The sequence below is a fragment of the Vigna unguiculata genome, chromosome 5, assembly GCF_037176805.1.
Source record: "Vigna unguiculata cultivar grain cowpea cultivar isolate G323 ecotype 2 chromosome 5, ASM3717680v1, whole genome shotgun sequence".
In the NCBI taxonomy this organism is placed as follows: Eukaryota; Viridiplantae; Streptophyta; class Magnoliopsida; order Fabales; family Fabaceae; genus Vigna; species Vigna unguiculata.
Window position 1 is genome coordinate 20749473 of NC_140796.1, and position 12649 is coordinate 20762121.

At 39.8% G+C, this 12649-nt stretch overlaps 1 pseudogene; it reads right to left on the reverse strand.

Annotated features, from left to right (window-relative positions):
- Positions 1-7572: 7572 nt before the first annotated feature.
- Positions 7573-10247, reverse strand: LOC146886214 (uncharacterized; annotated as a pseudogene).
- Between the last annotated feature and the right edge of the window lie 2402 nt (positions 10248-12649).

Below are 12649 nucleotides of genomic sequence, written 5' to 3' on the forward strand. Positions count from 1 at the left end.
ACCCCGACAAGTGTGTATTCAACGCGGTAAGTTCCTTGGATTTATGTTAACCCAACGCGACATCGAGGCCAATCCTGAGAAGTGCAAGGCAATTATCGAAATGCGTAGCCCCACCATCAAAGAGGTCCAACGCCTCATAGGCTGCCTTACAGCCATTTCCCGCTTCCTGCCCAAACTCGCTGAACAAACCAAACCCATAGTCAAACTCCTGAAAAAATTCGCCTGCTTCACGTGGACGGGCGACTACGAACAAATTTTTCAGAAACTTAAAACGACCCTCACCTCACCACCTATCCTTCACAAGCCGGACACTCGCCAACCCCTACTAGTTTACATCACAACCACCGACCACACCGTCAGCGTTGCGCTTGTCCAAGACATAGAGGGCACGCAGCATCCTGTCTACTTCGTTAGCAGAACGCTACAGGATCCTGAAACCAGATATCAAATGATGGAAAAACTAGCCCTGTCCTTGGTCTACGCAGCTCACCGCCTACGCCCATACTTCCAAAACCATAGCATCACCGTCAAAACCGACTACCCGATCTAGAAGATATTGCAAGAACCAGACCTGGCAAGACGGATGTCATCCTGAGCTGTTGAATTATCAGAGTTTAACATTCGTTATGAACCTCACGACCCCATTAAATCCCAATGCCTCCTAGACTTCGTCAATGACCTCCAACAAACACCCACGGAGGACCAGTGGACATTTTATATAGATGGTTCTTCAAATCCGAAAGGTGTCGGTGCTAGTATCGTGTTAGAACGGCCTAACGATATTCTCATTGAGAAATCCCTCCACTTTGCCTTCAAAACATCCAATAATCAAGCCCAGTACGAAGCCATCATCCCCGGCCTCTCTCTTGCCCGCAAAGTTGGCATCAAAATGTTAACGTGGAAAACCGATTCCAAGCTTATTGTGGGCCACCTGAATGACGAATTCCAGATTAAAGACCCCATCCTTTTACAATATTACCACCTGGTCCGCACAGTCATTCAATCCCCAGGATCGACAACATCAGAGCCGACATCCTCTCCAAATTAGCCAGCACCAAGCTAAAAACCCGCCATCGATCTTTATTGTAGCAAAATTTATCTACACCTTCCATCAGAAATACTTGCCACAACCTAACCTACGCCCCAGCCGACAATACCACCCCTCCCCAAACCCACAACTCGACAACCCCCTATATCCAATATCTCCAAACCGACAACCCCCCACAAGATGCTGACAAAACTTGGCTGGCTAAGGCCGCCAGATATACCTTGATAGGCGATGACCTCTACAAACGCGGGTACGGCCAATCGCTTCTCAAATGTGTCACTACAAAACAAGCGCAGTATATCATTAAAGAGTTACATGAAGTTATTTGCGGCTACCACTCCGACGCACGTACTATGGCCACCAGAATCCTTCGAGCCGGTTACTTCTGGCCGACTATAGAAGCAGATTGCCAGGACTACGTCAGAAAATGCAAACCATGCCAAAAACATGGCAACCTCATCCACCAGAAACAAGAACAACTCCATTCCATATTATCCCCATGGCCCTTTGCTAAATGGGGAATGGATATCCTTGGCCCCTTCTCCCCAAGCAAGGGCTAGATGAAATTCCTGATAGTAGCCGTTGATTATTTCACCAAATGGATAGAAGCCAAACCACTTACCACTATCACGGCCCAACAAGTTCAGCAGTTTGTCTAGAAAGATATTATATGTAGATGTGGTGTTCCACATACTATCATTATCGATAAGGGTTGACAATTTATAGATAAGGAGCTAGCCAAGTTCTACACTGGTCTGGGCATCAAACACATAACAAGTTCTGTAGAGCACCCACAAACAAATGGACAGGCAAAGGCGGCCAACAAAGTTATCCTAGTAGAACTGCGCAAAAGACCGATGGCCCGAAGAACTGGTAGAAGTGCTATGGGCTTACAGGTGCACCCCTCAATCATCAACAAACGAATCCCCATTCAGCCTAGTTTACGGCGCAGACGCCATGATACCGGTCGAAATTGGCGAACCATCCTTGCGCCGAGAACTATACGACCCAACCTGCAACCATCAAAACATGGCTACTCATCTCGACCTCCTACCCGAACTTAGAGAAAAAGCCCAGATACGCAACTTAGCCGCCAAACAAAGAGCTGCCAGAAAGTATAATGCAAACCTATGCCCACGATTGTTCGTTAGCGGAGACTTAGTATGGAGAATGGCCAGCAGTGCAAGAAAGAAGGATGGCAAGTTCTCTGCCAACTGGGACGGCCCATACCGCATACATGAAGACGCGGGAGGAGGAGCATATCGCCTAAAACACTTATCTGGGAAAGAAATACCCAACACTTGGAATGTCTCCCATCTCAAGTTTTACTTTAGCAAAATGTATATTGTATTAAATCGAAACACTTGTAACCCTGGGTGTCCTCTTTTTCCTCAACTAGTTTTTTTTCCCTAAGGAGGGTTTTGCCCAGGGAGGTTTTAACGAGGCACCCCCCAGATTCAATGAATAATACAAAGGGTTCCTAACTTTGCGACCATTCTTTACTTCTCTACTCGTTGGTTAATTCGTTTAAGTTCCCCACCCTTACCACAAGTAAGCGGCCTGGGTCGAACACCCTTAACTTGATGTTAATTCGTTTAAGTTCCCCACCCTTACCACAAGTAGGCGGCCTGGGTCGAACACCCTTGACTTTATGTTAATTCGTTTAAGTTCCCCACCCTTACCACAAGTAAGCGGCCTGGGTCGAACACTTTTAACTTGATGTTAATTCGTTTAAGTTCCCCACCCTTACCACAGGTAAGCGGCCTGGGTCGAATACCCTTAACTTGATGTTAATTCGTTTAAGTTCCCCACCCTTACCACAAGTAAGCGGCCTGGGTCGAACACCCTTGACTTGATGTTAATTCGTTTAAGTTCCCCACCCTTACCACAAGTAAGCGGCCTGGGTCGAACACCCTTAACTTAATGTTAATTCGTTTAAGTTCCCCACCCTTACCACAAGTAAGCGGCCTGGGTCAAATACCCTTAACTTGATGTTAATTCGTTTAAGTTCTCCACCCTTACCACAAGTAAGCGGCCTGGGTCGAACACCCTTAAGTTGATGTTAATTCGTTTAAGTTCCCCACCATTACCATAGGTAAGCGACCTTGGTCGAACACCCTTGACTTGATGTTAATTCGTTTAAGTTCCCCACCCTTACCACAAGTAAGTGGCCTGGATCGAACACCCTTAACTTGATGTTAATTCGTTTAAGTTCCCCACCCTTCCCACAAGTAAGCGGCCTGGGTCGAACACCCTAAATAAATAATAGCGTTTGCAAACATCCCATACATCAAACACCCACTCACAAACATAAAACGCAATTAACCCACAAGTAACCGGCCTCAAACAAACACAATGTAAACATAAACGGGCATTCATATCAAGCACGAAAGTAAACAATGTACGAGTTATTACAGACTTAGAATCATTAAGCAAATTGTAAATATTAAAACCAAAGTCCTAAGCCGCCCCCTGACCAGCAACCTCCGCCACTACTTCACCTCCACCTACATCGACATCAACCGCTTCCTTCTCCCCATTCCCTTCTGGGCTAGATTCTGCCTCATCTATAAGCACCCCATCAACAACATCCTTATTCGCATCAAACCTAACATCATTAACATCAACATTCTCATAAAAAAATGACGCTTGCTGAACACCCTTCTGAAAACCATTGATATGTTCTTGTATTATGCAGCTCTTCAAGTTGTCTAGTTCACCCTCCAGCCCATCATGTTTTTCCTTGATGTCATCGTAGTCGACCTCGAGATCTGCAATTCGACCCTTCAGCTGTTCTTCAAAATCAAGGCAGTGCACCTTCCACGTAGCAAGTCTCTTCCTCTCTGCTTCCTACTCCTCATTTTCCTTCTTCCAAGCCTCTTTTTCTTCAGCGTGCTTGTCCACCTTATCCTACAACTCTTCCACCTTAGTCCGGTTTCCTTCCTTCAACTCCCTCTCATATAAAGATCCCACACGTCGACTAAATAGCAAGGTCTTACTGCTAAACTCCACCAAAGCCTTCACCAAAGCTTTCGGCTCCATATTATCAATGGAATCCATCAGTGACTCTAGCACGTTAATCTCGATATCCTTCTGAACTATAGTCTCCGGAAGCTCAATCAACCCAGCTTCCGGCCCCTTCACCCCACTTGCCGAGCCTGCTCCCATCATAACAGCTCGCACTTTCTTCATGTCTTTACCTTTGCCTGGCCTAGTCGGCAACTCTGCTTTCCTTTTGGTACCACCATGTACGTGGACATCTACCAGTGAATCTTACAGATTGGGGACCTTAATGTTCCCCGCAGCTCTAGCCTTCACCGCCTACAAGTGTCAAGTTTTTGTTGCCCAGTTGTGCCATATGTCCTGAAGTACACAACACACAAATCGTCAAAATACTCGAACGTATAACAATGCTCAAAGTTACAAAAAAATACCTTCAATATCTATAATTGTGTGAACCGAATTATACACCCTAACTAAGCCCTTAGTGGGCATTTTATCGCTAAATTGCATCAAAGTATCCACCACATCCTTCTCCACCACCGACAAATCCTCCCTCGATATCACCTTATATCTCCAAGGGTTGTCGGTTCAGAAGAACAAAAATTTAGTGTTACCATCAACTGTGTATAAGTGTGACCGACTAGCTGGTTTCACCACAATCTTGAAGAATCCATCTTTCAAATGCTTGAATGATTGAGCGAAAACGTCTAATCTGTTGAGACCAGGCCGGCTGATTAGCGACAACCATGTTATCGGACTCTTCGGCCTCGTAACAAAAAAGTATAGGAAAGCTCGAGGAGACGGTTCCAAGTACAGTGCCATGCACAATAATCAGAAAGCTTGTGAGTATGCCCAATTGTTCGGGTGAAGCTGAGTAGGGGCGACGTTCAATAATCGAAGCACTCCCATGGTGAATTCGTCAAACGGTAGCCAGATGTGCAGCTGCGAGAAATGGCACATATACATATAAAAGAATTCTTCGGCTGATCCTTCTCGACCGTGGCACACACATTCCACAGTAGTCACCCGCTCCGGAGCAACTATGTCCCTCTACGCCCCCTTTTTGAAAATAGGCATGCAGTTCAACCACGACCTTAACAAACACGACCACCAGAACAACGATCGCTGTGTTCGCACGTCTGCTGCCACCCATTCGTATCCGGTCTTCGCCGGCCAATTGCTCTTCGCCAACTCCTCAGGTGGATCTTCCATGACTTCAACCACCCTCTCCATTGGAATTCTCCTTATACTACCCATCTCTTCCCTATCACTAGTATCATCTCGACTACTTCCACTATCCCTAGACCGCTCACTACCCGAATCTGACAACGAAACCCTATCGTTACTACTAGACATACCTGATTCTTTTAAAAAAGATGACGGAGCAGGAAAGGAAGATATCGGACAGCTTTAAAACGCACGCGAACAGATTTTTTCCAAATGAGACAAAGTGAATGCACTACCACCATTATCTTCATTTATACACACGAATCTCAAACGCCATAACCCTTTCCCCCCCAAAACACAACTCATTTCAATCATCACAAAGTATCAAAATGGCGGCACCAAACGTCCCTAAATCAGACTTCAGACACCCTTTCACCTGCCACAAACCCTTTCACCTACCACAAACCCCTTCACCTACCCGAAGCTCCTTCATATCTTTTAGCCTTAACATTGTTCATCACATTTAAAGGCTGGGGGACTGGTGTACCGTACCTGGCCAACTTAACCATATAAATAACAACAAACAACCCCCACATATATGCCGAAAACAACTAAAGTACACACCTTGGGCCGGCATAGACCTAAACCAGCCTAAACTCATAGCAAAAGTTGCTAATGAAACGGCCAACCTAGGATAGTACACGGAGAAAGATGACATAAGCCAACATAGGACAGTACACGAACAAAGACAACATAAGCCAACTAGAGAAGTAACCAGATCAGACCATTCCAAAAGACTTAGCGAAATCAAAGCCTCCTGATATCCAAACTAAGGGTCTGGGCCAGGGTCCAGGCCCACCTACAGCCCAAACTAGAGCCCAGCCCATGACGAGGCCAAACATAATTAATGCTCTATAAATACGCGTGGACCCCAATAATTAAAGGTACGCATTCATTTCTCCATTAATCACTTGGTTTAACTTTTAGAGAGCGTTGGCTGACTTGAGCTTCAGAGTCCCTTGTGCAGGTAACCCCTCTCGGGTCCACACAGACATGTGCTAACCGGAAAGAGGCCAACTGAGGAGATAGTGGACTGCATGGGTAAGGTGACACTTGTGCCTAACTTATCTTATTTGTTCTGTGCATGAACACTAACAAATTCACGTGCTGAATCAAATTCACGTAAACCAACTGCTCTCTCTATATAATAATAATAAATAATAATAATGTTAAATAATATAATAAATAAATATATAATAAATAATAACATCATTAATATAACAATAAATAATAATTAATAATAATAATTTCAAATAATAGTAATTATTATAAAAATAATAATTTAATATAATTTATTTTTATTAAAATTTATTAAATATTAGTTTTTAAATTTAATATTTTTAACTAACCCAAAAATTATTTCATATATTTTTATCATCAAAGGTATATTAGTAATGTTCAAACTTTATTTATTATAAATTTTTATTTTATCTATTACATCACTCAAATCACTCACTAACTCTTAAAAAATTCATTTCTAAATCCATTCACTTTACCCTTTAAATCTACTAAAAAAAACACACATATTCATTCAGTCAAATTCTCACAAATCCATCTTCACACTCTCCTCCAAATCCATCTTATCAAGTGAACACACCCTTAGGAATGAAATTGCAACCTTTAATTTTTATTTTTTTTAATTCCAAATCAGAATTTGGTATTCAGATATCCGAATTCCGAACTTGATTTTTTATTTTTTTATTTGTTTCTTTAAAGAAATTAGAATTAATATTTTAAAAGTTTTTAATAAAATATATATAAGAATTATTTTTTGTTTTTTTTTTATAAAAAATGTTACATTAAAGGTTAAATATATTTTTTTAAAATAAATATAGTATTGTGTTTTTAGTTATTTTAAGTATTATTTGAAAGAAAAAAATAATAATTTTTTCTTTTTGAATTTGTTGATTTAAAAATAGATTTTGTATTGTGTAGTAAGTTATTTTATGTGCAATTTGAAAATATAAAATGCCATTTTAATTTTTTTTTAAATTTGTGTAATATTAATTATTTTTAATAGATGTTTATAAATATTGAAATTATAGTTATCTTTTAGTTTTTGATAATTTTAAAAAATTGTATATTATAAACTTTAAAAATTTGTAAAAAATAGTTTAAAATGATGGAAATAAGTGAAATAATTTAAAAGCATTTCATTATTGTATTTTAAATAATTTTGTTATTTGTTTTTGGTTTATGTAAAGTAAGTAACAATAAAAGATAATAAGGAAAGATGTACCATTGAATTGAATCAAGTACAAATTTATTGAACACAATTAAAAGTACAACATAAACTAAGTGGTTTGATGGGGATCATCGTTATTAGGACAATGATTTCTTGTGTGTCCTTCAGTTCTACAATAGGAACACTTTTTTTATTGTCTTCCTTCCTTAATGTCCATCTTAGTCCAAATTCTACTTGATTTAGGACGACCCCTCTCACTCCATTTTATGGAAGGATGAGGCCAAACTTGTGGCCCTTGGTATGGTGGACAATATTCTTCATGTCTTAACTCACCAAATAAACTGTCATATACTTTCATGATGACATCCAGCCTGTAATGGGGACTTATGTACATGCTGAAGTCGTGATGTGCATGCTTGCAAGCTGTAATAACATCTGAACATGGTAGATGTATTTTTTGAAACTTTCCACAATCGCACAACCTTTCACCTAATTTGACTACAAATTTTCTTGCAGGACATACATTTCTAGGATTGACCATCTCCTTCACTCTGAATCTTGTGGTATTTCTATCAAATTCAAGGACGTGGTGCATGTTTGACTTGGAGTCTGCATCTTGTAGGAAGTTGGTCGCATATTCAGAGTACACATGACCAGCATTGACCATTGCAGTTATTTGCCTATCTTTTTTTGTGAAGTATGTGTTGCACCTGGTGTATGTGATCAATACTATGGATGAAATTGGCAAATTCCTTGTCTTTTTTAGGATAGAATTTATTGCTTCAGCAAGATTCGTTGTTACATGACCCCACCTTCTTCCTTGATCATAGGCAAGCCACCATTGCTCCCTTGGAATTTGGTCATCCCAAGCTGCTGCTTCTGGGTTGTCTTCTCTAATGATGTTGTAGTAGTAGTTACAACGTGGCTCCGTCAATGTATACGCTACAAATATAATTATAAGAAGAATTTATTTTCTAATAGTGTGAAAAATTAACAGCCAAGAAAATGAAAAAGACAAATTTACATGTAATAACTTAACCATGTTGACGAGGTCCTTTTTCAGAGTTGTATTCTTGAATCTTTTTGTAAAATTTTATGCAATGTGTTGAATACAAAACACCTGCACGCAGTTTGCTTTAGTCCAGCCACTACTGGGTCTGTTGGATGTTGCACTGATTGAATTGTGGCAGTCTGACATTAAGCATAAATTTTGTTGAGTCGTAACATGTGTCCTTAGGTTTTTAAGGAAAAAAAACCAAACTTCAACGGTTTCACCCTCTACTATAGCAAATGCAATGGGGAAAATGTTATTTCTCGAATCTTGTGCAATAGCTACTAGAAGGGTGCCCCTATACCGTCCGTAAAGGAAGGTTCCATCCACTTGCACTATTGGTTTACAAAATAGGAAGCCATCAATGCATGATTTGAATGTCCAGAACACTCTTCGAAAGTGTTGTTGGTTTTCTAGGACCTCCTCCCCATTTGTAATTGGACTGGTTTTCAACTTGTATACAAACCCAGACAAATAAGTTTGCATGGCTTGTAGTAGGCACGACAATTAGTTGTAAGACTATTCCCAGTTTCTGTACACATCTTCAATTGCTTATTGTTTCACCAATCATGCCTTTTTGTAGGTTGTGTTATATCCCATAGAGGTCTGAATGGAAGAAATTATTGTTGCAATTGGTGTGGATGGGTCTGACTCCACCATTTGTCTTACATGTTGAGATATTATTCTTGAGCCCAAGTGCTTGTGGTCTTGTGTTATGAGTTGTGTGGCACATGTGTACACACCTTCAACCTTTCTAATTTCCCACACTTGGTCCCTTGTACGTAATATTGCTTAACATTTCTAAGGACACATGTGTTGCACACATTGCACCCTCAACCTTGTTGTGATTGAGTGTGTGGTTTTGTAGGTGCAATGGTTTGTTATGTGGTGCCTATTTAAAGCATCTAGAAGTTGTTCCTTTGTTTGGAACCTCATTCCTTGGGTCAGTGTACCAACATCGTGCTCAAAGTTGTCAAGCAACATTGTGTGGTGGTCATATGCATTTGGGAATTCCTGGTGTGGGGTCTGGTTGTATTCTTCATATAATTTGAAGTGTTGTGGTGGGTTATAGGGGACATGTGTCTGAGGGTGAGGGTGTTGTTGTTGTATGGGGTGGACATCTAGGTTTTGGTCATGGTCATCATGTTGATCAAAAAGTATATTGTCCTCATCTTCGCTAAACACGTCTAAGGATGTTGTAGGTAGACCTAGGTTTGAAAAATATTTGAGGTAGATGGACCGGTTAGTAGTTCGATATATGATTGTATATCATTTCCCCAATCCCCTAGGTAGGTAGCGTTAAGGTCAAATAGTTCTTGTTGCGGTTCAGTGTTTGGATGTGGATGATGCACATCAAAATGGCTTAAAGAAATATTTTCAGAAGGTCTTGTACCTAAGTTGTAGGTGGTGCAGAATTCAATAGATGTAACAGTTGGGGTGGCCTTTATCATGCCGAAAGCGCCATCCAAGTCGTCATCATCTTGGATCTGAGTGGTTGTGTATGTCACATGTTGGCCACAAACTTTAGTCGGAAATTTAAAGTGAATAAGTGGAACTCCATCCCTTGGATCTCTATTTGCCTTGTCCATTATTATGCGAATAAGTTTGGACAAGCCGAAACCTCTATGGATGTGGATCATGATTGTCTTTGCATATGCAAAGTAGACACCAATTTGAGCGTCACTAGCGATTTCTCCATCATCATATACACAGACAAACATTGACCCTTCCATCTGAGGTTGTGGTTGAACCTGACTTTCGATGATTTTTCAGAGTGAAGATAAATTGCAAGATTAAGATTGAGTTTAGAAAGTGATAGTAGTCTTTTATACCAAAATTAAAGTTATCATGTCACTTTCTATTATGTGAACATGTGACTTGCACGATAGTTAATGTTATCATGTGACTGGCACGAGCTTTTATGTACTCATGTGATTGACACTTTTTCTTATGTACCCATGTGAGTGGCACGAATTATTATGCACCCATGTGACTAGCATGACCTCTAATGTTAGCATGTGACTTGATTATATTTTATAAGAGATTAGCATTTCACCACCTCCATTTTGTAAGTTCAAATTCATTGAAATTAAAAGCTGCATAAACATTTGATGAAAAAGAACATCATAAATAAAAATACATACTTTAAATAATAAAATATAAACCTCAATCTAAGTTATTAGAAAAATAAAAATAAACTTCATCAGGGATTGCGTTGTTATGCCTTGCTGTAATAAATGCCATTATCTCAATTGGAAGATGACATGCTTTTGTCGTTCCCATGTAAAAAATGGACTCAACATCGTCATCTCCACACATTGTACAAGATCGGTAGCGTGTAATGTCGCCCGATATGAAGATCGGTAACCTGTAACGTAAGTCTACTTTATAGTCGTCCAATGTTGCACTATTGAATTCCTTGAGGATTGCCTACTTAAGTTGGGACATCGTCATAGTATTCGTTATGGTCACCCATGACGTGTTGGAGCTAATGAATTTATCGGAATAGTTATCTTCAACATAGATGTTGCCATTGAAGTACACCAACACAGTGAATGTTGTAGATGTTATTGGGGTGTAGGAGTTCGCACTAACTTGATTAGATTGATGAATGAATTGATGAAGGGCATTATTTATAGCCTGGATGGCTCAGTGTGGCTTATAGCAATGACAATTTTGTTTGTTTATGTTAATGGTTTAGATTCAAAGTAGACTAATCGAATGTACAAGATTTAGATCCACTTTGTAAAACAACCTTGGATTTTTTCATAGTGGTTTGTGATGTTGTGATTTTCCCTATTTGTTGCAGCTTTAATTATTTGGCATGTGATATGTTAGGTTAAAAATAAAACCACTGCACTTGATGAGTGGTAGGCTTTAGTAAATGTCATCACGTGATACCAACATCATATGCACAATTGATATACTCACTGCACGATGAATGCCAATCAGGCTTTATCCCACTTTACTTTGTCATGTGAACCCACTTTAATGCAGGGTTCAAGATTTTTTTTACTATCAAGTAACCAATCTGCTTATAAATTATTAGGTCGTTCAGTTCACAACCATAGATGCTTATTACCAAAACAAGGATGGTGATCCATCACGAGAATAACATTCACAATAGTTTTCTTGTTGTTGTCAACTACGAAGGTCGTATTAATTGTGCCTTTTATGTGTCAACTACTATGAATTTACAGATGTTGAAAGAAGAAATTGCAAGCTATCGTTGCTACAGTCATGGAAGAAGAGTCAAACATGTATGGTTTCACAAGCCCGTGTTAGGACGCTGGGACCAGCATGAAACAATTAAGCTCGTCACGGATGATGATGTTCGTGACATGGTTGCCTTCTTCCTTCCACTCCCACATGATCTCCCAATGAAGCTTTCAGTGGCCTTACATCCTCCTGAAGGTGACAACTTGGATGCAACAAACTCAGCTCCAGGCAATAATGTCGATGACTAAAGCTTAGTTCTCTATGTGTTTAGGGAAGTCTGAATTGTGTGTTTAGTATCTTTATGATTAGTAGTTAATTTGCATTAATGACTTTAGTGTGTGCAATGTAATAAAGTATTTAGGTTTACGAAAATGATATTCGGACAAATTTCTTTGACTTGTTTTTGACAATACGGACGTGGCAAGGCAATTTTAAATTTTTAATGGGAAATGCTTTAAAGAAAAGAACGGTTGCACGTGTGGGAGTTGGAGCATTGGTTAGGCAAAGCGGCAAAGTGAAAGACATAGAGAGAGAGAGGAGAGAAAGAGAGAAAACTGTCGAATAACAGAGAGAGAGCGAGAGACTTCAGGATTTTGACAATTGTTGAGTAAGACAAGCACCCACGTTAGATAACAGAAATTGTATGATGGAAAATTTGTTTAAGAGACTGAATTGTGTGATCACAATACCATATTTAAATTTTTTTTAAATATGCACGTGCAGTCCAGAATTTACAATAGTACTTCCCACATATTTATTTTTTACTCCCCACTTACGGATAAGTTAAGGATTTTGACAATTTTGAAGCACCAGAAACACGTTTGATGGTGGATATTCAGTGTTTAGGTTATGAAAATTGTATGAAGGAAAATGTGTGTCAATCCCTACATTGTGTGATGACAATACGATATTTGAA